Source organism: Pseudophryne corroboree, unplaced genomic scaffold (assembly GCF_028390025.1).
Source record: "Pseudophryne corroboree isolate aPseCor3 unplaced genomic scaffold, aPseCor3.hap2 scaffold_1973, whole genome shotgun sequence".
Classification (NCBI taxonomy): Eukaryota; Metazoa; Chordata; class Amphibia; order Anura; family Myobatrachidae; genus Pseudophryne; species Pseudophryne corroboree.
This window is the reverse complement of record NW_026968614.1, coordinates 22,731-48,678: the sequence shown is the minus strand read 5'-3', so window position 1 is coordinate 48,678 and position 25,948 is coordinate 22,731. Positions and strand designations below refer to the sequence as shown.

The 25,948-nt window shown below is 39.7% G+C and overlaps 17 non-coding genes and 2 pseudogenes across 17 annotated transcripts; all 19 read right to left on the bottom strand.

Annotated features, from left to right (window-relative positions):
- Nucleotides 1–60: 60 nt before the first annotated feature.
- Nucleotides 61–224, bottom strand: LOC135005157 (U1 spliceosomal RNA). The gene has a single exon (XR_010205809.1). It is a non-coding gene; the product is annotated as a U1 spliceosomal RNA (small nuclear RNA).
- A 671-nt stretch (nt 225–895) lies between these two features.
- On the bottom strand, nt 896–1,058 carry LOC135005172 (U1 spliceosomal RNA). Its single transcript, XR_010205823.1, has one exon. It is a non-coding gene; the product is annotated as a U1 spliceosomal RNA (small nuclear RNA).
- Nucleotides 1,059–1,210: 152 nt separating this feature from the next.
- LOC135005159 (U1 spliceosomal RNA) lies at nt 1,211–1,374 on the bottom strand. Its single transcript, XR_010205811.1, has one exon. It is a non-coding gene; the product is annotated as a U1 spliceosomal RNA (small nuclear RNA).
- A 671-nt stretch (nt 1,375–2,045) lies between these two features.
- On the bottom strand, nt 2,046–2,208 carry LOC135005165 (U1 spliceosomal RNA). The gene has a single exon (XR_010205816.1). It is a non-coding gene; the product is annotated as a U1 spliceosomal RNA (small nuclear RNA).
- Nucleotides 2,209–2,360: 152 nt separating this feature from the next.
- LOC135005161 (U1 spliceosomal RNA) lies at nt 2,361–2,524 on the bottom strand. The gene has a single exon (XR_010205812.1). It is a non-coding gene; the product is annotated as a U1 spliceosomal RNA (small nuclear RNA).
- A 692-nt stretch (nt 2,525–3,216) lies between these two features.
- Nucleotides 3,217–3,358, bottom strand: LOC135005178 (U1 spliceosomal RNA; annotated as a pseudogene).
- Nucleotides 3,359–3,510: 152 nt separating this feature from the next.
- LOC135005162 (U1 spliceosomal RNA) lies at nt 3,511–3,674 on the bottom strand. Its single transcript, XR_010205813.1, has one exon. It is a non-coding gene; the product is annotated as a U1 spliceosomal RNA (small nuclear RNA).
- A 672-nt stretch (nt 3,675–4,346) lies between these two features.
- Nucleotides 4,347–4,509, bottom strand: LOC135005171 (U1 spliceosomal RNA). Its single transcript, XR_010205822.1, has one exon. It is a non-coding gene; the product is annotated as a U1 spliceosomal RNA (small nuclear RNA).
- A 152-nt stretch (nt 4,510–4,661) lies between these two features.
- On the bottom strand, nt 4,662–4,825 carry LOC135005179 (U1 spliceosomal RNA). Its single transcript, XR_010205827.1, has one exon. It is a non-coding gene; the product is annotated as a U1 spliceosomal RNA (small nuclear RNA).
- Nucleotides 4,826–5,496: 671 nt separating this feature from the next.
- LOC135005166 (U1 spliceosomal RNA) lies at nt 5,497–5,659 on the bottom strand. The gene has a single exon (XR_010205817.1). It is a non-coding gene; the product is annotated as a U1 spliceosomal RNA (small nuclear RNA).
- A 152-nt stretch (nt 5,660–5,811) lies between these two features.
- LOC135005168 (U1 spliceosomal RNA) lies at nt 5,812–5,975 on the bottom strand. The gene has a single exon (XR_010205819.1). It is a non-coding gene; the product is annotated as a U1 spliceosomal RNA (small nuclear RNA).
- Nucleotides 5,976–6,640: 665 nt separating this feature from the next.
- On the bottom strand, nt 6,641–6,803 carry LOC135005170 (U1 spliceosomal RNA). Its single transcript, XR_010205821.1, has one exon. It is a non-coding gene; the product is annotated as a U1 spliceosomal RNA (small nuclear RNA).
- A 152-nt stretch (nt 6,804–6,955) lies between these two features.
- LOC135005156 (U1 spliceosomal RNA) lies at nt 6,956–7,119 on the bottom strand. The gene has a single exon (XR_010205808.1). It is a non-coding gene; the product is annotated as a U1 spliceosomal RNA (small nuclear RNA).
- Nucleotides 7,120–7,811: 692 nt separating this feature from the next.
- On the bottom strand, nt 7,812–7,953 carry LOC135005174 (U1 spliceosomal RNA; annotated as a pseudogene).
- A 152-nt stretch (nt 7,954–8,105) lies between these two features.
- Nucleotides 8,106–8,269, bottom strand: LOC135005164 (U1 spliceosomal RNA). The gene has a single exon (XR_010205815.1). It is a non-coding gene; the product is annotated as a U1 spliceosomal RNA (small nuclear RNA).
- A 4,647-nt stretch (nt 8,270–12,916) lies between these two features.
- TRNAN-AUU (transfer RNA asparagine (anticodon AUU)) lies at nt 12,917–12,990 on the bottom strand. The gene has a single exon. It is a non-coding gene; the product is annotated as a tRNA-Asn (tRNA).
- A 9,274-nt stretch (nt 12,991–22,264) lies between these two features.
- TRNAN-AUU (transfer RNA asparagine (anticodon AUU)) lies at nt 22,265–22,338 on the bottom strand. Its single transcript has one exon. It is a non-coding gene; the product is annotated as a tRNA-Asn (tRNA).
- A 1,095-nt stretch (nt 22,339–23,433) lies between these two features.
- Nucleotides 23,434–23,507, bottom strand: TRNAN-AUU (transfer RNA asparagine (anticodon AUU)). Its single transcript has one exon. It is a non-coding gene; the product is annotated as a tRNA-Asn (tRNA).
- A 2,264-nt stretch (nt 23,508–25,771) lies between these two features.
- TRNAY-AUA (transfer RNA tyrosine (anticodon AUA)) lies at nt 25,772–25,845 on the bottom strand. Its single transcript has one exon. It is a non-coding gene; the product is annotated as a tRNA-Tyr (tRNA).
- Nucleotides 25,846–25,948: the final 103 nt, after the last annotated feature.

The window sequence follows — 25,948 nt, the reverse complement described above, 5'->3', positions numbered from 1 at the left end:
AGAAGAACAAGGCTAGAGGAAGATCTGAGACAAAGAAATCTGACTTTTACCAGAGTTGACCAGAAGAAAGCACAAACACAGTCCCCCACTACCACAAATAATGCAGTCGAGTTTCCCACATTTGGGGAAATCACAGGGGTCAGCATACCCAGAATGCAATGAATGAACCTCACCCTGGGAGAACAATCTTCATGACCATGGTATCTCCTATGCAAAATAAGTATGATTTGGGATAGGGCTGGGGAGGGCCGCTGCTCAGGCACAGCTCTGTCAAGTAAAGGAGATTCAACTGAGGAAGCACAAGGGAACTCTCATCTGGGGACAACAACTGCAGGGAGAACACATATTTTCAGATGAACATGGGAGGGCAGAAGGCTGCCTAATACTGAAGCACCCCCAAACAACAAACCAAATGCAACAACTAGTGTAAGCATTCCTGGGGGAAGGCCTGCAGCAGATGGATTTGCATATGGTGATGTCATCCAAGCAGTGGGTCAAAGTTGGCTTCAACCCTCGTCTGCATATGAAAACAAAAAAGGGATGTGCAGGGCATGGCGTCCTTTTGTGGCGCTTGGATGACCCTTAATTCGCATTAAACATCTCCACCCTCCTTCGGTGTGGGGCTCATGTTGGCTTTGCCCCAGCCCCTGAAGCATTCAAGATGATTTCTTGCAGCAGCTGGGCACTGTAACAGCTCCAGAGCTGTTCTGTAAAGCATGTAAAAGGGTGTGGGCCCTGCAGCACTACCTGTAGTATGCATTGTGCGTTGGAAGGCACAAAGTAAGCAGACGGGAGAGGTCAGGATAGTGCGCAAGGGCATAGAAGGGAGCGGCTCAAGAAAAGAGAAGTGGAAACAGACAGCAAACTAGGCTGGAGAAAGACCTGAGACAAAGAGATCTGAATTATACGAGAGCCGACCAGAGGAAACACAAATTATGCAGTCAAGTTTCCCACATTTGGGGAAATCACAGGAGCAGCACACCCAGAGTGCAATGGGTGAGCCTTGCCCTGGGAGAAGCACCTTCCTGATCATAGTATCTCACCTGGTAGGTAAGTAGGAGTTGGGCTAGAGCTGGGGTGGGTCGCTGCTCGGGCACCCCCCTGTCAAGTGAAGGAGATCCAACTGAGGCAGCACAAGGGAACTCTCGAAAGAAGAACAAGGCTAGAGGAAGATCTGAGACAAAGAAATCTGACTTTTACCAGAGCTGAGCAGAGGAAAGCCCAAACACAGTCCCCCACTACCACAAATAATGCAGTCGAGTTTCCCACATTTGGGGAAATCACAGGGGTCAGCATACCCAGAATGCAATGAATGAACCTCACCCTGGGAGAACAATCTTCATGACCATGGTATCTCCTATGCAAAATAAGTATGATTTGGGATAGGGCTGGGGAGGGCCGCTGCTCAGGCACATCTCTGTCAAGTAAAGGAGATTCAACTGAGGCAGCACAAGGGAACTCTCATCTGGGGACAACAACTGCAGGGAGAACACATATTTTCAGATGAACATGGGAGGGCAGAAGGCTGCCTAATACTGAAGCACCCCCAAACAACAAACCAAATGCAACAACTAGTGTAAGCATTCCTGGGGGAAGGCCTGCAGCAGATGGATTTGCATATGGTGATGTCATCCAAGCAGTGGGTCAAAGTTGGCTTCAACCCTCGTCTGCATATGAAAAGAAAAAAGGGATGTGCAGGGCATGGCGTCCTTTTGTGGCGCTTGGATGACCCTTAATTCGCATTAAACATCTCCACCCTCCTTCGGTGTGGGGCTCATGTTGGCTATGCCCCAGCCCCTGAAGCATTCAAGATGATTTCTTGCAGCAGCTGGGCACTGTAACAGCTCCAGAGCTGTTCTGTAAAGCATGTAAAAGGGTGTGGGCCCTGCAGCACTACCTGTAGTATGCATTGTGCGTTGGAAGGCACAAAGTAAGCAGATGGGAGAAGTCAGGATAGTGCGCAAGGGCATAGAAGGGAGCGGCTCAAGAAAAGAGAAGTGGAAACAGACAGCAAACTAGGCTGGAGAGAGACCTGAGACACAGAGATCTGAATTATACGAGAGCCGACCAGAGGAATCACAAATTATGCAGTCAAGTGTCCCACATTTGGGGAAATTGCAGGAGCAGCACACCCAGAGTGCAATGGGTGAGCCTTGCCCTGGGAGAAGCACCTTCATGATCATAGTATCTCACCTGGCAGGTAAGTAGGAGTTGGGCTAGAGCTGGGGAGGGTCGCTGCTCGGGAACCCCCCTGTCAAGTGAAGGAGATCCAACTGAGGCAGCACAAGGGAACTCTCGAAAGAGGAACAAGGCTAGAGGAAGATCTGAGACAAAGAAATCTGACTTTTAACAGAGCTGACCAGAGGAAAGCACAAACATAGTCCCCCTCTACCACAAATAATGCAGTCGAGTTTCCCACATTTGGGGAAATCACAGGGGTCAGCATACTCAGAATGCAATGAATGAACCTCACCCTGGGAGAACAATCTTCATGACCATGGTATCTCCTATGCAAAATAAGTATGATTTGGGATAGGGCTGGGGAGGGCCGCTGCTCAGGCACATCTCTGTCAAGTAAAGGAGATTCAACTGAGGCAGCACAAGGGAACTCTCATCTGGGGACAACAACTGCAGGGAGAACACATATTTTCAGATGAACATGGGAGGGCAGAAGGCTGCCTAATACTGAAGCACCCCCAAACAACAAACCAAATGCAACTACTAGTACAAGCATTCCTGGGGGAAGGCCTGCAGCAGATGGATTTGCATATGGTGATGTCATCCAAGCAGTGGGTCAAAGTTGGCTTCAACCCTCATCTGCATATGAAAAGAGAAAAGGGGCGTGCAGGGCATGGCGGCCTTTTGCGGCGCTTGTATGACCCCTAGTTCGCATTAAACACCTCCACCCTCCTTCGGTGTGGGGCTCATGTTGGCTATGCCCCAGCCCCTGAAGCATTCAAGCTGATTTCTTGCAGCAGCTGGGCACTGTAACAGCTCCAGAGCTGCTCTGTAAGGCAAGTAAAAGGGTGTGGGCCCTGCAGCACTACCTGTAGTTCGCATTGTGCGTTGGAAGGCACAAAGTAAGCAGATGGGAGAAGTCAGGATAGTGCGCAAGGGCATAGAAGGGAGCGGCTCAAGAAAAGAGAAGTGGAAACAGACAGCAAACTAGGCTGAAGAGAGACCTGAGACAAAGAGATCTGAATTATATGAGAGCCGACCAGGGGAAACACAAATTATGCAGTCAAGTTTCCCACATTTGGGGAAATCAAAGGGGCAGCACACCCAGAGTGCAATGGGTGAGCCTTGCCCTGGGAGAAGCACCGACATCATCATAGTATCTCACCTGGCAGGTAAGTAGGAGTTGGGCTAGAGCTGGGGAGGGTCGCTGCTCGGGCACCCCCCTGTCAAGTGAAGGAGATCCAACTGAGGCAGCACAAGGGAACTCTCGAAAGAAGAACAAGGCTAGAGGAAGATCTGAGACAAAGAAATCTGACTTTTACCAGAGCTGACCAGAGGAAAGCACAAACACAGTCCCCCACTACCACAAATAATGCAGTCGAGTTTCCCACATTTGGGGAAATCACAGGGGTCATCATACCCAGAATGCAATGAATGAACCTCACCCTGGGAGAACAATCTTCATGACCATGATATCTCCTATGCAAAATAAGTATGATTTGGTATAGGGCTGGGGAGGGCCGCTGCTCAGGCACATCTCTGTCAAGTAAAGGCGATTCAACTGAGGCAGCACAAGGGAACTCTCATCTGGGGACAACAACTGCAGGGAGAACACATATTTTCAGATGAACATGGGAGGGCAGAAGGCTGCCTAATACTGAAGCACCCAAAAAACAACAAACCAAATGCAACAACTAGTGCAAGCATTCCTGGGGGAAGGCCTGCAGCAGATGGATTTGCATATGGTGATGTCATCCAAGCAGTGGGTCAAAGTTGGCTTCAACCCTCGTCTGCATATGAAAAGAAAAAAGGGATGTGCAGGGCATGGCGGCCTTTTGCGGCGCTTGCATGACCCCTAATTCGCATTAAACACCTCCACCCTCCTTCGGTGTGGGGCTCATGTTGGCTATGCCCCAGCACCTGAAGCATTCAAGCTGATTTCTTGCAGCAGCTGGGCACTGTAACAGCTCCAGAGCTGCTCTGTAAGGCAAGTAAAAGGGTGTGGGCCCTGCAGCACTACCTGTAGTTCGCATTGTGCGTTGGAAGGCACAAAGTAAGCAGACGGGAGAAGTCAGGATAGTGCGCAAGGGCATAGAAGGGAGCGGCTCAAGAAAAGAGAAGTGGAAACAGACAGCAAACTAGGCTGGAGAGAGACCTGAGACAAAGAGATCTGAATTATACGAGAGCCGACCAGAGGAAACACAAATTATGCAGTCAAGTGCCCCACATTTGGGGAAATCGCAGGAGCAGCACACCCAGAGTGCAATGGGTGAGCCTTGCCCTGGGAGAAGCACCTTCCTGATCATAATATCTCACCAGGCAGGTAAGTAGGAGTTGGGCTAGAGCTGGGGAGGGTCGCTGCTAGGGCACCCCCCTGTCAAGTGAAGGAGATCCAACTGAGGCAGCACAAGGGAACTCTCGAAAGAAGAACAAGGCTAGAGGAAGATCTGAGACAAAGAAATCTGACTTTTACCAGAGCTGAGCAGAGGAAAGCACAAACACAGTCCCCCACTACCACAAATAATGCAGTCGAGTTTCCCACATTTGGGGAAATCACAGGGGTCAGCATACCCAGAATGCAATGAATGAACCTCACCCTGGGAGAACAATCTTCATGACCATGGTATCTCCTATGCAAAATAAGTATGATTTGGGATAGGGCTGGGGAGGGCCGCTGCTCAGGCATATATCTGTCAAGTAAAGGAGATTCATCTGAGGCAGCACAAGGGAACTCTCATCTGGGGACAACAACTGCAGGGAGAACACATATTTTCAAATGAACATGGGAGGGCAGAAGGCTGCCTAATACTGAAGCACCCCCAAACAACAAACCAAATGCAACAACTAGTACAAGCATTCCTGGGGGAAGGTCTGCAGAAGACGGATTTGCATACAGTGATGTCATCCAAGCAGTGGGCCAAAGTTGGCTGGAACCCTCATCTGCATATGAAAAGAGAAAAGGGGTATGCAGGGCATGGCGGCCTTTTGCGGCGCTTGGATGACCCTCAGTTCGCATTAAACACCCCCACCCTCCTTCGGTGTGGGGCTCATGTTGGCAATGCCCCAGCCCCTGAAGCATTCCAGCTGATTTCTTGCAGCAGCTGGGCACTGTAACAGCTCCAGAGCTGCTCTGTAAGGCAACTAAAAGGGTGTGGGCCCTGCAGCACTACCTGTAGTTCGCATTGTGCGTTGGAAGGCACAAAGTAAGCAGACGGGAGAAGTCAGGATAGTGCGCAAGGGCATAGAAGGGAGCGGCTCAAGAAAAGAGAAGTGGAAACAGACAGCAAACTAGGCTGGAGAGAGACCTGAGACAAAGAGATCTGAATTATACGAGAGCCGACCAGAGGAAACACAAATTATGCAGTCAAGTGTCCCACATTTGGGGAAATCGCAGGAGCAGCACACCCAGAGTGCAATGGGTGAGCCTTGCCCTGGGAGAAGCACCTTCCTGATCATAGTATCTCACCTGGCAGGTAAGTAGGAGTTGGGCTAGAGCTGGGGAGGGTCGCTGCTCGGGCACCCCCCTGTCAAGTGAAGGAGATCCAACTGAGGCAGCACAAGGGAACTCTCGAAAGAAGAACAAGGCTAGAGGAAGATCTGAGACAAAGAAATCTGACTTTTACCAGAGCTGACCAGAGGAAAGCACAAACACAGTCCCCCACTACCACAAATAATGCAGTCGAGTTTCCCACATTTGGGGAAATCACAGGGGTCAGCATACCCAGAATGCAATGAATGAACCTCACCCTGGGAGAACAATCTTCATGACCATGGTATCTCCTATGCAAAATAAGTATGATTTGGGATAGGGCTGGGGAGGGCCGCTGCTCAGGCATATCTCTGTCAAGTAAAGGAGATTCAACTGAGGCAGCACAAGGGAACTCTCATCTGGGGACAACAACTGCAGGGAGAACACATATTTTCAAATGAACATGGGAGGGCAGAAGGCTGCCTAATACTGAAGCACCCCCAAACAACAAACCAAATGCAACAACTAGTACAAGCATTCCTGGGGGAAGGTCTGCAGAAGACGGATTTGCATACAGTGATGTCATCCAAGCAGTGGGCCAAAGTTGGCTGGAACCCTCATCTGCATATGAAAAGAGAAAAGGGGTATGCAGGGCATGGCGGCCTTTTGCGGCGCTTGGATGACCCTTAGTTCGCATTAAACACCCCCACCATCCTTCGGTGTGGGGCTCATATTGGCAATGCCCCAGCATTCAAGCTGATTTCTTGCAGCAGCTTGGCACTGTAACAGCTCCAGAGCTGCTCTGTAAGGCAAGTAAAAGGTTGTGGGCCCTGCAGCACTACCTGTAGTTTGCATTGTGCATTGGAAGGCACAAAGTAAGCAGACAGGAGTAGAAGTCAGGATAGTGCACAAGGGTATAGAAGGGAGGGGCTCAAAAAAAAAGAAGTGGAAACAGACAGCAAACTAGGCTGGAGAGAGACCTGAGACAAAGAGATCTGAATTATATGAAAGCCGACCAGTGGAAACACAAATTATGCAGTCAAGTTTCCCACATTTGGGGAAATCACAGGAGCAGCACACCCAGAGTGCAATGGATGAGCCTTGCCCTGGGAGAAGCACCTTCATGATCATAGTATCTCACCTGGCAGGTAAGTAGGAGTTGGGCTAGAGCTGGGGAGGGTCGCTGCTCGGGCACCCCCCTGTCAAGTGAAGGAGATCCAACTGAGGCAGCACAAGGGAACTCTCGAAAGAAGAACAAGGCTAGAGGAAGATCTGAGACAAAGAAATCTGACTTTTACCAGAGCTGACCAGAGGAAAGCACAAACACAGTCCCCCACTACCACAAATAATGCAGTCGAGTTTCCCACATTTGGGGAAATCACAGGGGTCAGCATACCCAGAATGCAATGAATGAACCTCACCCTGGGAGAACAATCTTCATGACCATGGTATCTCCTATGCAAAATAAGTATGATTTGGGATAGGGCTGGGGAGGGCCGCTGCTCAGGCACATCTCTGTCAAGTAAAGGAGATTCAACTGAGGCAGCACAAGGGAACTCTCATCTGGGGACAACAACTGCAGGGAGAACACATATTTTCAGATGAACATGGGAGGGCAGAAGGCTGCCTAATACTGAAGCACCCCCAAACAACAAACCAAATGCAACAACTAGTGCAAGCATTCCTGGGGGAAGGCCTGCAGCAGATGGATTTGCATATGGTGATGTCATCCAAGCAGTGGGTCAAAGTTGGCTTCAACCCTCGTCTGCATATGAAAAGAGAAAAGGGGCATGCAGGGCATGGCGGCCTTTTGCGGCGCTTGGATGACCCCTAGTTCGCATTAAACACCTCCACCCTCCTTCGGTGTGGGGCTCATGTTGGCTATGCCCCAGCCCCTGAAGCATTCAAGCTGATTTCTTGCAGCAGCTGGGCACTGTAACAGCTCCAGAGCTGCTCTGTAAGGCAAGTAAAAGGGTGTGGGCCCTGCAGCACTACCTGTAGTTCGCATTGTGCGTTGGAAGGCACAAAGTAAGCAGATGGGAGAAGTCAGGCTAGTGTGCAAGGGCATAGAAGGGAGCGGCTCAAGAAAAGAGAAGTGGAAACAGACAGCAAACTAGGCTGAAGAGAGACCTGAGACAAAGAGATCTGAATTATATGAGAGCCGACCAGGGGAAACACAAATTATGCAGTCAAGTGTCCCACATTTGGGGAAATCAAAGGGGCAGCACACCCAGAGTGCAATGGGTGAGCCTTGCCCTGGGAGAAGCACCTTCCTGATCATAGTATCTCACCTGGCAGGTAAGTAGGAGTTGGGCTAGAGCTGGGGAGGGTCGCTGCTCGGGCACCCCCCTGTCAAGTGAAGGAGATCCAACTGAGGCAGCACAAGGGAACTCTCGAAAGAAGAACAAGGCTAGAGGAAGATCTGAGACAAAGAAATCTGACTTTTACCAGAGCTGACCAGAGGAAAGCACAAACACAGTCCCCCACTACCACAAATAATGCAGTCGAGTTTCCCATATTTGGGGAAATCACAGGGGTCATCATACCCAGAATGCAATGAATGAACCTCACCCTGGGAGAACAATCTTCATGACCATGATATCTCCTATGCAAAATAAGTATGATTTGGGATAGGGCTGGGGAGGGCCGCTGCTCAGGCACATCTCTGTCAAGTAAAGGCGATTCAACTGAGGCAGCACAAGGGAACTCTCATCTGGGGACAACAACTGCAGGGAGAACACATATTTTCAAATGAACATGGGAGGGCAGAAGGCTGCCTAATACTGAAGCACCCCCAAACAACAAACCAAATGCAACAACTAGTACAAGCATTCCTGGGGGAAGGTCTGCAGAAGACGGATTTGCATACAGTGATGCTGGGCCCATAACCCAGAGGTAGGCAGATTGAAACTATCCTCTGCTATATGCATTTTTTTTGTGTTAATTAAAGTAATCCAAAACTGGGATTGATATTTTGTCTCTTTTATTTTTACTTAAAGTACAATAACTTTTACCATTTTAATTTGTTTTAATAGTATATTGACAGTATTGTTTTCTTTCAAAAATCCACTTCATTTTCTTTACCCTATTATTAAAATGGTAATTGACAAAAACAAACTACATTGTCACCAGAAGAGCAATACAAAATGTACAAGTGATATATTAAAATCATCTTTCCAGCTTGAATTTCAATGATGCATTGGGGCAACGATTTTGTGAGAAACATCTTCACCCTTAAATAAAGATTTTCTTAATTCCTTACCTGTGTGCTAATTAGATATCACCTTGTTTTCACATTAAACAGACTTCCACATGAGAAAGCAGCAAGGATGCAGTGGCGTTAATGTTTCCTGGTGTCAACCTGTATTATTTCAGTAGACATTGAAATGAGGATGCATCTTGCTGCCTTTCCAATGAAGCAAGTTTAATTTAGTAATAGGTGAAAAACCATCCTTACAAAGGTGTTAATCAGAGACTTGGCTTTGTGGACACTTTTCAGAGAACAAATTTGTTAGCATAAAAATAAAGCCAGAAAATAAAGAGCTGTTTAATCACTCAATTGGATTTTTCTGCCAGCATATTTTTTTTCTCTGCAACCCACTGCTAAATTGTGCTTCCTAGCTGTTTTTATAAAATCACTGAATCAAATCTAACTCTGATTACATCAGAGAAGGCCAGGTACCCTACACCATAAAAGGGGGTATGAAATTTTGACTGTCTACTTAAAGATCACCAAAATCTGATAACAAGGTCAATTAGGACCCTGGGTGGGATTGAACCACCAACCTTTTGGTTAATAGCCGTACATACTAACTGATTGCGCCACAGAGACACTTTGCAAAAGTCCATACTGACAAAGGCTAATAAGCATTCATCTAAAACGTTTCCTAGAAAAACTTTAAAAAGTCAATAATCTGGAAAGTTTTTGTAAGATGTTTCTTCCATCAACCAACGAAGAAACACATTGGTACTTTCCCATGATGAGTGAGTGCTTCAGGATCTCTTGAACTTACATGTGCAGCAGAGTACTGCAATGGAAGCATGCTGGGCCCATAACCCAGAGGTAGGCAGATTGAAACTATCCTCTGCTATATGCATTTTTTTGTTTGTTAATTAAAGTAATCCAAAACTGGGATTGATATTTTGTCTGTTTTATTTTTACTTAAAGTACAATAACTTTTACCATTTTAATTTGTTTTAATAGTATATTGACAGTATTGTTTTCTTTCAAAAATCCACTTCATTTTCTTTACCCTATTATTAAAATGGTAATTGACAAAAACAAACTACATTGTCACCAGAAGAGCAATACAAAATGTACAAGTGATATATTAAAATCATCTTTCCAGCTTGAATTTCAATGATGCATTGGGTCAACAATTTTGTGAGAAACATCTTCACCCTTAAATAAAGATTTTCTTAATTCCTTACCTGTGTGCTAATTAGATATCACCTTGTTTTCACATTAAACAGACTTCCACATGAGAAAGCAGCAAGGATGCAGTGGCGTTAATGTTTCCTGGTGTCAACCTGTATTATTTCAGTAGACATTGAAATGAGGATACATCTTGCTGCCTTTCCAATGAAGCAAGTTTAATTTAGTAATAGGTGAAAAACCATCCCTACAAAGGTGTTAATCAGAGACTTGGCTTTGTGGACACTTTTCAGAGAACAAATTTGTTAGCATAAAAATAAAGCCAGAAAATGAAGAGCTGTTTAATCACGCAATTTGATTTTTTTGCCAGCATATTTCTTTTTCTCTGCAACCCACTGCTAAATTGTGCTTCCTAGATGTTTTTATAAAATCACTGAATCAAATCTAACTCTGATTACATCAGAGAAGGCCAGGTACCCTACACCATAACAGGGGGTATGAAATTTGACTTGTCTACTTAAAGATCACCAAAATCTGATAACAAGGTCAATTACGTCCCTGGGTGGGATTGAACCACCAACCTTTTGGTTAATAGCCGTACACACTAACTGATTGCGCCACAGAGACACTTTGCAAAAGTACATACTGACAAATGCTAATAAGCATTCATCTAAAACGTTTCCTAGAAAAACTTAAAAAAGTCAATAATCTGGAGAGTTTTTGTAAGATGTTTCTTCTATCAACCAACGAAGAAACACATTGGTACTTTCCCATGATGAGTGAGTGCTTCAGGATCTCTTGCACTTACATGTGCAGCAGAGTACAGCAATGGAAGCATGCTGGGCCCATAACCCAGAGGTAGGCAGATTGAAACTATCCTCTGCTATATGCATTTTTTTGTTTGTTAATTAAAGTAATCCAAAACTGGGATTGATATTTTGGCTCTTTTATTTTTACTTAAAGTACAATAACTTTTACCATTTTAATTTGTTTTAATAGTATATTGACAGTATTGTTTTCTTTCAAAAATCCACTTAATTTTCTTTACCCTATTATTAAAATGGTAATTGACAAAAACAAACTACATTGTCACCAGAAGAGCAATACAAAATGTACAAGTGATATATTAAAATCATCTTTCCAGCTTGAATTTCAATGATGCATTGGGGCAACGATTTTGTGAGAAACATCTTCACCCTTAAATAAAGATTTTCTTAATTCCTTACCTGTGTGCTAATTAGATATCACCTTGTTTTCACATTAAACAGACTTACACAAGAGAAAGCAGCAAGGATGCAGTGGCGTTAATGTTTCCTGGTGTCAACCTGTATTAATTCAGTAGACATTGAAATGAGGATGCATCTTGCTGCCTTTCCAATGAAGCAAGTTTAATTTAGTAATAGGTGAAAAACCATCCTTACAAAGGTGTTAATCAGAGACTTGGCTTTGTGGACACTTTTCAGAGAACAAATTTGTTAGCATAAAAATAAAGCCAGAAAATAAAGAGCTGTTTAATCACTCAATTGGATTTTTCTGCCAGCATATTTTTTTTCTCTGCAACCCACTGCTAAATTGTGCTTCCTAGCTGTTTTTATAAAATCACTGAATCAAATCTAACTCTGATTACATCAGAGAAGGCCAGGTACCCTACACCATAACAGGGGGTTTGAAATTTTGACTTGTCTACTTAAAGATCACAAAAATCTGATAACAAGGTCAATTAGGTCCCTGGGTGGGATTGAACCACCAACCTTATGGTTAATAGCCGTACATACTAACTGATTGCGCCACAGAGACACTTTGCAAAAGTCCATACTGACAAAGGCTAATAAGCATTCATCTAAAACGTTTCCTAGAAAAATTTTCAAAAGTCAATAATCTGGAGAGTTTTTGTAAGATGTTTCTTCCATCAACCAACGAAGAAACACATTGGTACTTTCCCATGATGAGTGAGTGCTTCAGGATCTCTTGAACTTACATGTGCAGCAGAGTACTGCAATGGAAGCATGCTGGGCCCATAACCCAGAGGTAGGCAGATTGAAACTATCCTCTGCTATATGCATTTTTTTTTTTGTTAATTAAAGTAATCCAAAACTGGGATTGATATTTTGTCTCTTTTATTTTTACTTAAAGTACAATAACTTTTACCATTTTAATTTGTTTTAATAGTATATTGACAGTATTGCTTTCTTTCAAAAATCCACTTCATTTTCTTTACCCTATTATTAAAATGGTAATTGACAAAAACAAACTACATTGTCACCAGAAGAGCAATACAAAATGTACAAGTGATATATTAAAATCATCTTTCCAGCTTGAATTTCAATGTTGCATTGGGTCAACAATTTTGTGAGAAACATCTTCACCCTTAAATAAAGATTTTCTTAATTCCTTACCTGTGTGCTAATTAGATATCACCTTGTTTTCACATTAAACAGACTTCCACATGAGAAAGCAGCAAGGATGCAGTGGCATTAATGTTTCCTGGTGTCAACTTGTATTATTTCAGTAGACATTGAAATGAGGATGCATCTTGCTGCCTTTCCAATGAAGCAAGTTTAATTTAGTAATAGGTGAAAAACCATCCTTACAAAGGTGTTAATCAGAGACTTGGCTTTGTGGACACTTTTCAGAGAACAAATTTGTTAGCATAAAAATAAAGCCAGAAAATGAAGAGCTGTTTAATCACTCGATTGGATTTTTCTGCCAGCATATTTTTTTTCTCTGCAACCCACTGCTAAATTGTGCTTCCTAGCTGTTTTTTATAAAATCACTGAATCAAATCTAACTCTGATTACATCAGAGAAGGCCATGTACCCTACACCATAAGAGGAGGTTTGAAATTTTGACTTGTCTACTTAAATATCACCAAAATCTGATCACAAGGTTAATTACGTCCCTGGGTGGGATTGAACCACCAACCTTTTGGTTAATAGCCAAACACACTAACCGATTGCGCCACAGAGACACTTTGCAAAAGTCCATACTGACAAAGGCTAATAAGCATTCATCTAAAACGTTTCCTAGAAAAACTTTAAAAAGTCAATAATCTGGAGAGTTTTTGTAAGATGTTTCTTCCATCAACCAACGAAGAAACACATTGGTACTTTCCCATGATAAGTGAGTGCTTCAGGATCTCTTGCACTTACATGTGCAGCAGAGTACTGCAATGGAAGCATGCTGGGCCCATAACCCAGAGGTAGGCAGATTGAAACTATCCTCTGCTATATGCATTTTTTTGTTTGTTAATTAAAGTAATCCAAAACTGGGATTGATATTTTGGCTCTTTTATTTTTACTTAAAGTACAATAACTTTTACCATTTTAATTTGTTTTAATAGTATATTGACAGTATTGTTTTCTTTCAAAAATCCACTTAATTTTCTTTACCCTATAATAAAATGGTAATTGACAAAAACAAACTACATTGTCACCAGAAGAGCAATACAAAATGTACAAGTGATATATTAAAATCATCTTTCCAGCTTGAATTTCAATGATGCATGGGGGCAACGATTTTGTGAGAAACATCTTCACCCTTAAATAAAGATTTTCTTAATTCCTTACCTGTGTGCTAATTAGATATCACCTTGTTTTCACATTAAACAGACTTCCACATGAGAAAGCAGCAAGGATGCAGTGGCGTTAATGTTTCCTGGTGTCAACCTGTATTATTTCAGTAGACATTGAAATGAGGATGCATCTTGCTGCCTTTCCAATGAAGCAAGTTTTATTTAGTAATAGGTGAAAAACCATCCTTACAAAGGTGTTAATCAGAGACTTGGCTTTGTGGACACTTTTCAGAGAACAAATTTGTTAGCATAAAAATAAAGCCAGAAAATAAAGAGCTGTTTAATCACTCAATTGGATTTTTCTGCCAGCATATTTTTTTTCTCTGCAACCCACTGCTAAATTGTGCTTCCTAGCTGTTTTTATAAAATCACTGAATCAAATCTAACTCTGATTACATCAGAGAAGGCCAGGTACCCTACACCATAACAGGGGGTTTGAAATTTTGACTTGTCTACTTAAAGATCACCAAAATCTGATAACAAGGTCAATTAGGTCCCTGGGTGGGATTGAACCACCAACCTTTTGGTTAATAGCCGTACATACTAACTGATTGCGCCACAGAGACACTTTGCAAAAGTCCATACTGACAAAGGCTAATAAGCATTCATCTAAAACGTTTCCTAGAAAAACTTTAAAAAGTCAATAATCTGGAGAGTTTTTGTAAGATGTTTCTTCCATCAACCAACGAAGAAACACATTGGTACTTTCCCATGATGAGTGAGTGCTTCAGGATCTCTTGAACTTACATGTGCAGCAGAGTACTGCAATGGAAGCATGCTGGGCCCATAACCCAGAGGTAGGCAGATTGAAACTATCCTCTGCTATATGCATTTTTTTTTTGTTAATTAAAGTAATCCAAAACTGGGATTGATATTTTGTCTCTTTTATTTTTACTTAAAGTACAATAACTTTTACCATTTTAATTTGTTTTAATAGTATATTGACAGTATTGTTTTCTTTCAAAAATCCACTTCATTTTCTTTACCCTATTATTAAAATGGTAATTGACAAAAACAAACTACATTGTCACCAGAAGAGCAATACAAAATGTACAAGTGATATATTAAAATCACATTTCCAGCTTGAATTTCAATGATGCATTGGGGCAACGATTTTGTGAGAAACATCTTCACCCTTAAATAAAGATTTTCTTAATTCCTTACCTGTGTGCTAATTAGATATCACCTTGTTTTCATATTAAACAGACTTCCACATGAGAAAGCAGCAAGGATGCAGTGGCGTTAATGTTTCCTGGTGTCAACTTGTATTATTTTAGTAGACATTGAAATGAGGATGCATCTTGCTGCCTTTCCAATGAAGCAAGTTTAATTTAGTAATAGGTGAAAAACCATCCTTACAAAGGTGTTAATCAGAGACTTGGCTTTGTGGACACTTTTCAGAGAACAAATTTGTTAGCATAAAAATAAAGCCAGAAAATGAAGAGCTGTTTAATCACTCAATTGGATTTTTCTGCCAGCATATTTTTTTTCTCTGCAACCCACTGCTAAATTGTGCTTCCTAGCTGTTTTTATAAAATCACTGAATCAAATCTAACTCTGATTACATCAGAGAAGGCCAGGTACCCTACACCATAACAGGGGGTATGAAATTTGACTTGTCTACTTAAAGATCACCAAAATCTGATAACAAGGTCAATTAGGTCCCTGGGTGGGATTGAACCACCAACCTTTTGGTTAATAGCCGTACACACTAACTGATTGCGCCACAGAGACACTTTTTCAAAAGCACATACTGACAAAGGCTAATAAGCATTCATCTAAAACGTTTCCTAGAAAAACTTTCAAAAGTTAATAATCTGGAGAGTTTTTGTAAGATGTTTCTTCCATCAACCAACGAAGAAACACATTGGTACTTTCCCATGATGAGTGAGTGCTTCAGGATCTCTTGCACTTACATGTGCAGCAGAGTACAGCAATGGAAGCATGCTGGGCCCATAACCCAGAGGTAGGCAGATTGAAACTATCCTCTGCTATATGCATTTTTTTGTTTGTTAATTAAAGTAATCCAAAACTGGGATTGATATTTTGGCTCTTTTATTTTTACTTAAAGTACAATAACTTTTACCATTTTAATTTGTTTTAATAGTATATTGACAGTATTGTTTTCTTTCAAAAATCCACTTAATTTTCTTTACCCTATTATTAAAATGGTAATTGACAAAAACAAACTACATTGTCACCAGAAGAGCAATACAAAATGTACAAGTGATATATTAAAATCATCTTTCCAGCTTGAATTTCAATGATGCATTGGGGCAACGATTTTGTGAGAAACATCTTCACCCTTAAATAAAGATTTTCTTAATTCCTTACCTGTGTGCTAATTAGATATCACCTTGTTTTCACATTAAACAGACTTCCACAAGAGAAAGCAGCAAGGATGCAGTGGCGTTAATGTTTCCTGGTGTCAACCTGTATTAATTCAGTAGACATTGAAATGAGGATGCATCTTGCTGCCTTTCCAATGAAGCAAGTTTAATTTAGTAATAGGTGAAAAACCATCCTTACAAAGGTGTTAATCAGAGACTTGGCTTTGTGGACACTTTTCAGAGAACAAATTTGTTAGCATAAAAATAAAGCCAGAAAATAAAGAGCTGTTTAATCACTCAATTGGATTTTTCTGCCAGCATATTTTTTTTCTCTGCAACCCACTGCTAAATTGTGCTTCCTAGCTGTTTTTATAAAATCACTGAATCAAATCTAACTCTGATTACATCAGAGAAGGCCAGGTACCCTACACCATAACAGGGGGTTTGAAATTTTGACTTGTCTACTTAAAGATCACAAAAATCTGATAACAAGGTCAATTAGGTCCCTGGGTGGGATTGAACCACCAACCTTATGGTTAATAGCCGTACATACTAACTGATTGCGCCACAGAGACACTTTGCAAAAGTCCATACTGACAAAGGCTAATAAGCATTCATCTAAAACGTTTCCTAGAAAAACTTTCAAAAGTCAATAATCTGGAGAGTTTTTGTAAGATGTTTCTTCCATCAACCAACGAAGAAACACATTGGTACTTTCCCATGATGAGTGAGTGCTTCAGGATCTCTTGAACTTACATGTGCAGCAGAGTACTGCAATGGAAGCATGCTGGGCCCATAACCCAGAGGTAGGCAGATTGAAACTATCCTCTGCTATATGCATTTTTTTTTTGTTAATTAAAGTAATCCAAAACTGGGATTGATATTTTGTCTCTTTTATTTTTACTTAAAGTACAATAACTTTTACCATTTTAATTTGTTTTAATAGTATATTGACAGTATTGCTTTCTTTCAAAAATCCACTTCATTTTCTTTACCCTATTATTAAAATGGTAATTGACAAAAACAAACTACATTGTCACCAGAAGAGCAATACAAAATGTACAAGTGATATATTAAAATCATCTTTCCAGCTTGAATTTCAATGTTGCATTGGGTCAACAATTTTGTGAGAAACATCTTCACCCTTAAATAAAGATTTTCTTAATTCCTTACCTGTGTGCTAATTAGATATCACCTTGTTTTCACATTAAACAGACTTCCACATGAGAAAGCAGCAAGGATGCAGTGGCGTTAATGTTTCCTGGTGTCAACTTGTATTATTTCAGTAGACATTGAAATGAGGATGCATCTTGCTGCCTTTCCAATGAAGCAAGTTTAATTTAGTAATAGGTGAAAAACCATCCTTACAAAGGTGTTAATCAGAGACTTGGCTTTGTGGACACTTTTCAGAGAACAAATTTGTTAGCATAAAAATAAAGCCAGAAAATGAAGAGCTGTTTAATCACTCGATTGGATTTTTCTGCCAGCATATTTTTTTTCTCTGCAACCCACTGCTAAATTGTGCTTCCTAGCTGTTTTTTATAAAATCACTGAATCAAATCTAACTCTGATTACATCAGAGAAGGCCATGTACCCTACACCATAAGAGGAGGTTTGAAATTTTGACTTGTCTACTTAAATATCACCAAAATCTGATCACAAGGTTAACTACGTCCCTGGGTGGGATTGAACCACCAACCTTTTGGTTAATAGCCAAACACACTAACTGATTGCGCCACAGAGACACTTTGCAAAAGTCCATACTGACAAAGGCTAATAAGCATTCATCTAAAACGTTTCCTAGAAAAACTTTAAAAAGTCAATAATCTGGAGAGTTTTTGTAAGATGTTTCTTCCATCAACCAACGAAGAAACACATTGGTACTTTCCCATGATAAGTGAGTGCTTCAGGATCTCTTGCACTTACATGTGCAGCAGAGTACTGCAATGGAAGCATGCTGGGCCCATAACCCAGAGGTAGACAGATTGAAACTATCCTCTGCTATATGCATTTTTTTGTTTGTTAATTAAAGTAATCCAAAACTGGGATTGATATTTTGGCTCTTTTATTTTTACTTAAAGTACAATAACTTTTACCATTTTAATTTGTTTTAATAGTATATTGACAGTATAGTTTTCTTTCAAAAATCCACTTAATTTTCTTTACCCTGTTATTAAAATGGTAATTGACAAAAAAACTACATTGTCACCAGAAGAGCAATACAAAATGTACAAGTGATATATTAAAATCATCTTTCCAGCTTGAATTTCAATGATGCATTGGGGCAACAATTTTGTGAGAAACATCTTCACCCTTAAATAAAGATTTTCGTAATTCCTTACCTGTGTGCTAATTAGATATCACCTTGTTTTCACATTAAACAGACTTCCACATGAGAAAGCAGCAAGGATGCAGTGGCTTTAATGTTTCCTGGTGTCAACCTGTATTATTTCAGTAGACATTGAAATGAGGATGCATCTTGCTGCCTTTCCAATGAAGCAAGTTTAATTTAGTAATAGGTGAAAAACCATCCTTACAAAGGTGTTAATCAGAGACTTGGCTTTGTGGACACTTTTCAGAGAACAAATTTGTTAGCATAAAAATAAATTCCAGAAAATGAAGAGCTGTTTAATCACTCAATTGGATTTTTCTGCCAGCATATTTTTTTTCTCTGCAACCCACTGCTAAATTGTGCTTCCTAGCTGTTTTTTTATAAAATCACTGAATCAAATCTAACTCTGATTACATCAGAGAAGGCCAGGTACCCTACACAATAAGAGGGGGTTTGAAATTTTGACTTGTCTACTTAAATATCACCAAAATCTGATCACAAGGTCAATTACGTCCCTGGGTGGGATTGAACCACCAACCTTTTGGTTAATAGCCAAACACACTAACCGATTGCGCCACCGAGACACTTTGCAAAAAGTACATACTGACAAAGGCTAATAAGCATACATCTAGAACGTTTCCTAGAAAAATATTAAAAAATCAATAATCTGGAGAGTTTTTGTAAGATGTTTCTTCCATCAACCAATGAATAAACACATTGGTACTTTCCCATGATGAGTGAGTGCTTCAGGATCTCTTGCACTTACATGTGCAGCAGAGTACTGCAATGGAAGCATGCTGGACCCATAACCCAGAGGTAGGCAGATTGAAACTATCCTTTGCTATATGCATTTTTTTTTTGTTAATTTAAGTAATCAAAACTGGGATTGATATTTTTGCTCTTTTATTTTTACTTAAAGTACAATAACTTTTACCATTTTAATTTGTTTTAATAGTATATTGACAGTATAGTTTTCATTCAAAAATCCACTTAATTTTCTTTACCCTATTATTAAAATGGTAATTGACAAAAAAAACTACATTGTCACCAGAAGAGCAATACAAAATGTACAAGTCATCTTTCCAGCTTGAATTTCAATGATGCATTGGGGCAACAATTTTGTGAGAAACATCTTCACCCTTAAATAAAGATTTTCGTAATTTCTTACCTGTGTGCTAATTAGATATCACCTTGTTTTCACATTAAACAGACTTCCACATGAGAAAGCAGCAAGGATGCAGTGGCTTTAATGTTTCCTGGTGTCAACCTGTATTATTTCAGTAGACATTGAAATGAGGATGCATCTTGCTGCCTTTCCAATGAAGCAAGTTTAATTTAGTAATAGGTGAAAAACCATCCTTACAAAGGTGTTAATCAGAGACTTGGCTTTGTGGACACTTTTCAGAGAACAAATTTGTTAGCATAAAAATAAATTCCAGAAAATGAAGAGCTGTTTAATCACTCAATTGGATTTTTCTGCCAGCATATTTTTTTTCTCTGCAACCCACTGCTAAATTGTGCTTCCTAGCTGTTTTTTTATAAAATCACTGAATCAAATCTAACTCTGATTACATCAGAGAAGGCCAGGTACCCTACACAATAAGAGGGGGTTTGAAATTTTGACTTGTCTACTTAAATATCACCAAAATCTGATCACAAGGTCAATTACGTCCCTGGGTGGGATTGAACCACCAACCTTTTGGTTAATAGCCAAACACACTAACCGATTGCGCCACCGAGACACTTTGCAAACAGTACATACTGACAAAGGCTAATAAGCATACATCTAGAACGTTTCCTAGAAAAATATTAAAAAATCAATAATCTGGAGAGTTTTTGTAAGATGTTTCTTCCATCAACCAATGAATAAACACATTGGTACTTTCCCATGATGAGTGAGTGCTTCAGGATCTCTTGCACTTACATGTGCAGCAGAGTACTGCAATGGAAGCATGCTGGACCCATAACCCAGAGGTAGGCAGATTGAAACTATCCTTTGCTATATGCATTTTTTTTTGTTAATTTAAGTAATCAAAACTGGGATTGATATTTTTGCTCTTTTATTTTTACTTAAAGTACAATAACTTTTACCATTTTAATTTGTTTTAATAGTATATTGACAGTATAGTTTTCTTTCAAAAATCCACTTAATTTTCTTTACCCTATTATTAAAATGGTAATTGACAAAAAAAACTACATTGTCACCAGAAGAGCAATACAAAATGTACAAGTGATATATTAAAATCATCTTTCCAGCTTGAATTTCAATGATGCATTGGGGCAACAATTTTGTGAGAAACATCTTCACCCTTAAATAAAGATTTTCGTAATTTCTTACCTGTGTGCTAATTAGATATCACCTTGTTTTCACATTAAACAGACTTCCACATGAGAAAGCAGCAAGGATGCAGTGGCGTTAATGTTTCCTGGTGTCAACCTGTATTATTTCAGTAGACATTGAAATGAGGATGCATCTTGCTGCCTTTCCAATGAAGCAAGTTTAATTTAGTAATAGGTGAAAAACCATCCCTACAAAGGTGTTAATCAGAGACTTGGCTTTGTGGACACTTTTCAGAGAACAAATTTGTTAGCATAAAAATAAAGCCAGAAAATGAAGAGCTGTTTAATCACGCAATTTGATTTTTTTGCCAGCATATTTCTTTTTCTCTGCAACCCACTGCTAAATTGTGCTTCCTAGATGTTTTTATAAAATCACTGAATCAAATCTAACTCTGATTACATCAGAGAAGGCCAGGTACCCTACACCATAACAGGGGGATATGAAATTTGACTTGTCTACTTAAAGATCACCAAAATCTGATAACAAGGTCAATTAGGTCCCTGGGTGGGATTGAACCACCAACCTTTTGGTTAATAGCTGTACATACTAACTGATTGCGCCACAGAGACACTTTGCAAAAGTCCATACTGACAAAGGCTAATAAGCATTCATCTAAAACGTTTCCTAGAAAAACTTTAAAAAGTCAATAATCTGGAGAGTTTTTGTAAGATGTTTCTTCCATCAACCAACGAAGAAACACATTGGTACTTTCCCATGATGAGTGAGTGCTTCAGGATCTCTTGAACTTACATGTGCAGCAGAGTACTGCAATGGAAGCATGCTGGGCCCATAACCCAGAGGTAGGCAGATTGAAACTATCCTCTGCTATATGCATTTTTTTTTTTTGTTAATTAAAGTAATCCAAAACTGGGATTGATATTTTGTCTCTTTTATTTTTACTTAAAGTACAATAACTTTTACCATTTTAATTTGTTTTAATAGTATATTGACAGTATTGTTTTCTTTCAAAAATCCACTTCATTTTCTTTACCCTATTATTAAAATGGTAATTGACAAAAACAAACTACATTGTCACCAGAAGAGCAATACAAAATGTACAAGTGATATATTAAAATCATCTTTCCAGCTTGAATTTCAATGTTGCATTGGGTCAACAATTTTGTGAGAAACATCTTCACCCTTAAATAAAGATTTTCTTAATTCCTTACCTGTGTGCTAATTAGATATCACCTTGTTTTCACATTAAACAGACTTCCACATGAGAAAGCAGCAAGGATGCAGTGGCGTTAATGTTTCCTGGTGTCAACTTGTATTATTTCAGTAGACATTGAAATGAGGATGCATCTTGCTGCCTTTCCAATGAAGCAAGTTTAATTTAGTAATAGGTGAAAAACCATCCTTACAAAGGTGTTAATCAGAGACTTGGCTTTGTGGACACTTTTCAGAGAACAAATTTGTTAGCATAAAAATAAAGCCAGAAAATGAAGAGCTGTTTAATCACTCGATTGGATTTTTCTGCCAGCATATTTTTTTTCTCTGCAACCCACTGCTAAATTGTGCTTCCTAGCTGTTTTTTTATAAAATCACTGAATCAAATCTAACTCTGATTACATCAGAGAAGGCCATGTACCCTACACCATAAGATGAGGTTTGAAATTTTGACTTGTCTACTTAAATATCACCAAAATCTGATCACAAGGTTAATTATGTCCCTGGGTGGGATTGAACCACCAACCTTTTGGTTAATAGCCAAACACACTAACCGATTGCACCACAGAGACACTTTGCAAAAGTCCATACTGACAAAGGCTAATAAGCATTCATCTAAAACGTTTCCTAGAAAAACTTTAAAAAGTCAATAATCTGGAGAGTTTTTGTAAGATGTTTCTTCCATCAACCAACGAAGAAACACATTGGTACTTTCCCATGATGAGTGAGTGCTTCAGGATCTCTTGCACTTACATGTGCAGCAGAGTACTGCAATGGAAGTATGCTGGGCCCATAACCCAGAGGTAGGCAGATTGAAACTATCCTCTGCTATATGCATTTTTTTGTTTGTTAATTAAAGTAATCCAAAACTGGGATTGATATTTTGGCTCTTTTATTTTTACTTAAAGTACAATAACTTTTACCATTTTAATTTGTTTTAATAGTATATTGACAGTATAGTTTTCTATCAAAAATCCACTTAATTTTCTTTACCCTGTTATTAAAATGGTAATTGACAAAAAAACTACATTGTCACCAGAAGAGCAATACAAAATGTACAAGTGATATATTAAAATCATCTTTCCAGCTTGAATTTCAATGATGCATTGGGGCAACAATTTTGTGAGAAACATCTTCACCCTTAAATAAAGATTTTCTTAATTCCTTACCTGTGTGCTAATTAGATATCACCTTGTTTTCACATTAAACAGACTTCCACATGAGAAAGCAGCAAGGATGCAGTGGCGTTAATGTTTCCTGGTGTCAACTTGTATTATTTCAGTAGACATTGAAATGAGGATGCATCTTGCTGCCTTTCCAATGAAGCAAGTTTAATTTAGTAATAGGTGAAAAACCATCCATACAAAGGTGTTAATCAGAGACTTGGCTTTGTGGACACTTTTCAGAGAACAAATTTGTTAGCATAAAAATAAAGCCAGAAAATGAAGAGCTGTTTAATCACTCGATTGGATTTTTCTGCCAGCATATTTTTTTTCTCTGCAACCCACTGCTAAATTGTGCTTCCTAGCTGTTTTTTATAAAATCACTGAATCAAATCTAACTCTGATTACATCAGAGAAGGCCATGTACCCTACACCATAAGATGAGGTTTGAAATTTTGACTTGTCTACTTAAATATCACCAAAATCTGATCACAAGGTTAATTATGTCCCTGGGTGGGATTGAACCACCAACCTTTTGGTTAATAGCCAAACACACTAACCGATTGCACCACAGAGACACTTTGCAAAAGTCCATACTGACAAAGGCTAATAAGCATTCATCTAAAACGTTTCCTAGAAAAACTTTAAAAAGTCAATAATCTGGAGAGTTTTTGTAAGATGTTTCTTCCATCAACCAACGAAGAAACACATTGGTACTTTCCCATGATGAGTGAGTGCTTCAGGATCTCTTGCACTTACATGTGCAGCAGAGTACTGCAATGGAAGTATGCTGGGCCCATAACCCAGAGGTAGGCAGATTGAAACTATCCTCTGCTATATGCATTTTTTTGTTTGTTAATTAAAGTAATCCAAAACTGGGATTGATATTTTGGCTCTTTTATTTTTACTTAAAGTACAATAACTTTTACCATTTTAATTTGTTTTAATAGTATATTGACAGTATAGTTTTCTATCAAAAATCCACTTAATTTTCTTTACCCTGTTATTAAAATGGTAATTGACAAAAAAACTACATTGTCACCAGAAGAGCAATACAAAATGTACAAGTGATATATTAAAATCATCTTTCCAGCTTGAATTTCAATGATGCATTGGGGCAACAATTTTGTGAGAAACATCTTCACCCTTAAATAAAGATTTTCGTAATTCCTTACCTGTGTGCTAATTAGATACCACCTTGTTTTCACATTAAACAGACTTCCACATGAGAAAGCAGCAAGGATGCAGTGGCGTTAATGTTTCCTGGTGTCAACCTGTATTATTTCAGTAGACATTGAAATGAGGATACATCTTGCTGCCTTTCCAATGAAGCAAGTTTAATTTAGTAATAGGTGAAAAACCATCCCTACAAAGGTGTTAATCAGAGACTTGGCTTTGTGGACACTTTTCAGAGAACAAATTTGTTAGCATAAAAATAAAGCCAGAAAATAAAGAGCTGTTTAATCACTCAATTGGATTTTTCTGCCAGCATATTTTTTTTCTCTGCAACCCACTGCTAAATTGTGCTTCCTAGCTGTTTTTATAAAATCACTGAATCAAATCTAACTCTGATTACATCAGAGAAGGCCAGGTACCCTACACCATAACAGGGGGTTTGAAATTTTGACTTGTCTACTTAAAGATCACCAAAATCTGATAACAAGGTCAATTAGGTCCCTGGGTGGGATTGAACCACCAACCTTTTGGTTAATAGCCGTACATACTAACTGATTGCGCCACAGAGACACTTTGCGAAAGTCCATACTGACAAAGGCTAATAAGCATTCATCTAAAACGTTTCCTAGAAAAACTTTAAAAAGTCAATAATCTGGAGAGTTTTTGTAAGATGTTTCTTCCATCAACCAACGAAGAAACACATTGGTACTTTCCCATGATGAGTGAGTGCTTCAGGATCTCTTGAACTTACATGTGCAGCAGAGTACTGCAATGGAAGCATGCTGGGCCCATAACCCAGAGGTAGGCAGATTGAAACTATCCTCTGCTATATGCATTTTTTTTTTGTTAATTAAAGTAATCCAAAACTGGGATTGATATTTTGTCTCTTTTATTTTTACTTAAAGTACAATAACTTTTACCATTTTAATTTGTTTTAATAGTATATTGACAGTATTGTTTTCTTTCAAAAATCCACTTCATTTTCTTTACCCTATTATTAAAATGGTAATTGACAAAAACAAACTACATTGTCACCAGAAGAGCAATACAAAATGTACAAGTGATATATTAAAATCATCTTTCCAGCTTGAATTTCAATGTTGCATTGGGTCAACAATTTTGTGAGAAACATCTTCACCCTTAAATAAAGATTTTCTTAATTCCTTACCTGTGTGCTAATTAGATATCACCTTGTTTTCACATTAAACAGACTTCCACATGAGAAAGCAGCAAGGATGCAGTGGCGTTAATGTTTCCTGGTGTCAACTTGTATTATTTCAGTAGACATTGAAATGAGGATGCATCTTGCTGCCTTTCCAATGAAGCAAGTTTAATTTAGTAATAGGTGAAAAACCATCCTTACAAAGGTGTTAATCAGAGACTTGGCTTTGTGGACACTTTTCAGAGAACAAATTTGTTAGCATAAAAATAAAGCCAGAAAATGAAGAGCTGTTTAATCACTCGATTGGATTTTTCTGCCAGCATATTTTTTTTCTCTGCAACCCACTGCTAAATTGTGCTTCCTAGCTGTTTTTTATAAAATCACTGAATCAAATCTAACTCTGATTACATCAGAGAAGGCCAGGTACCCTACACAATAAGAGGGGGTTTGAAATTTTGACTTGTCTACTTAAATATCACCAAAATCTGATCACAAGGTCAATTACGTCCCTGGGTGGGATTGAACCACCAACCTTTTGGTTTATAGCCGAACACACTAACCGATTGCGCCACCGAGACACTTTGTAAACAGTACATACTGACAAAGGCTAATAAGCATACATCTAGAACGTTTCCTAGAAAAATATTAAAAAATCAATAATCTGGAGAGTTTTTGTAAGAT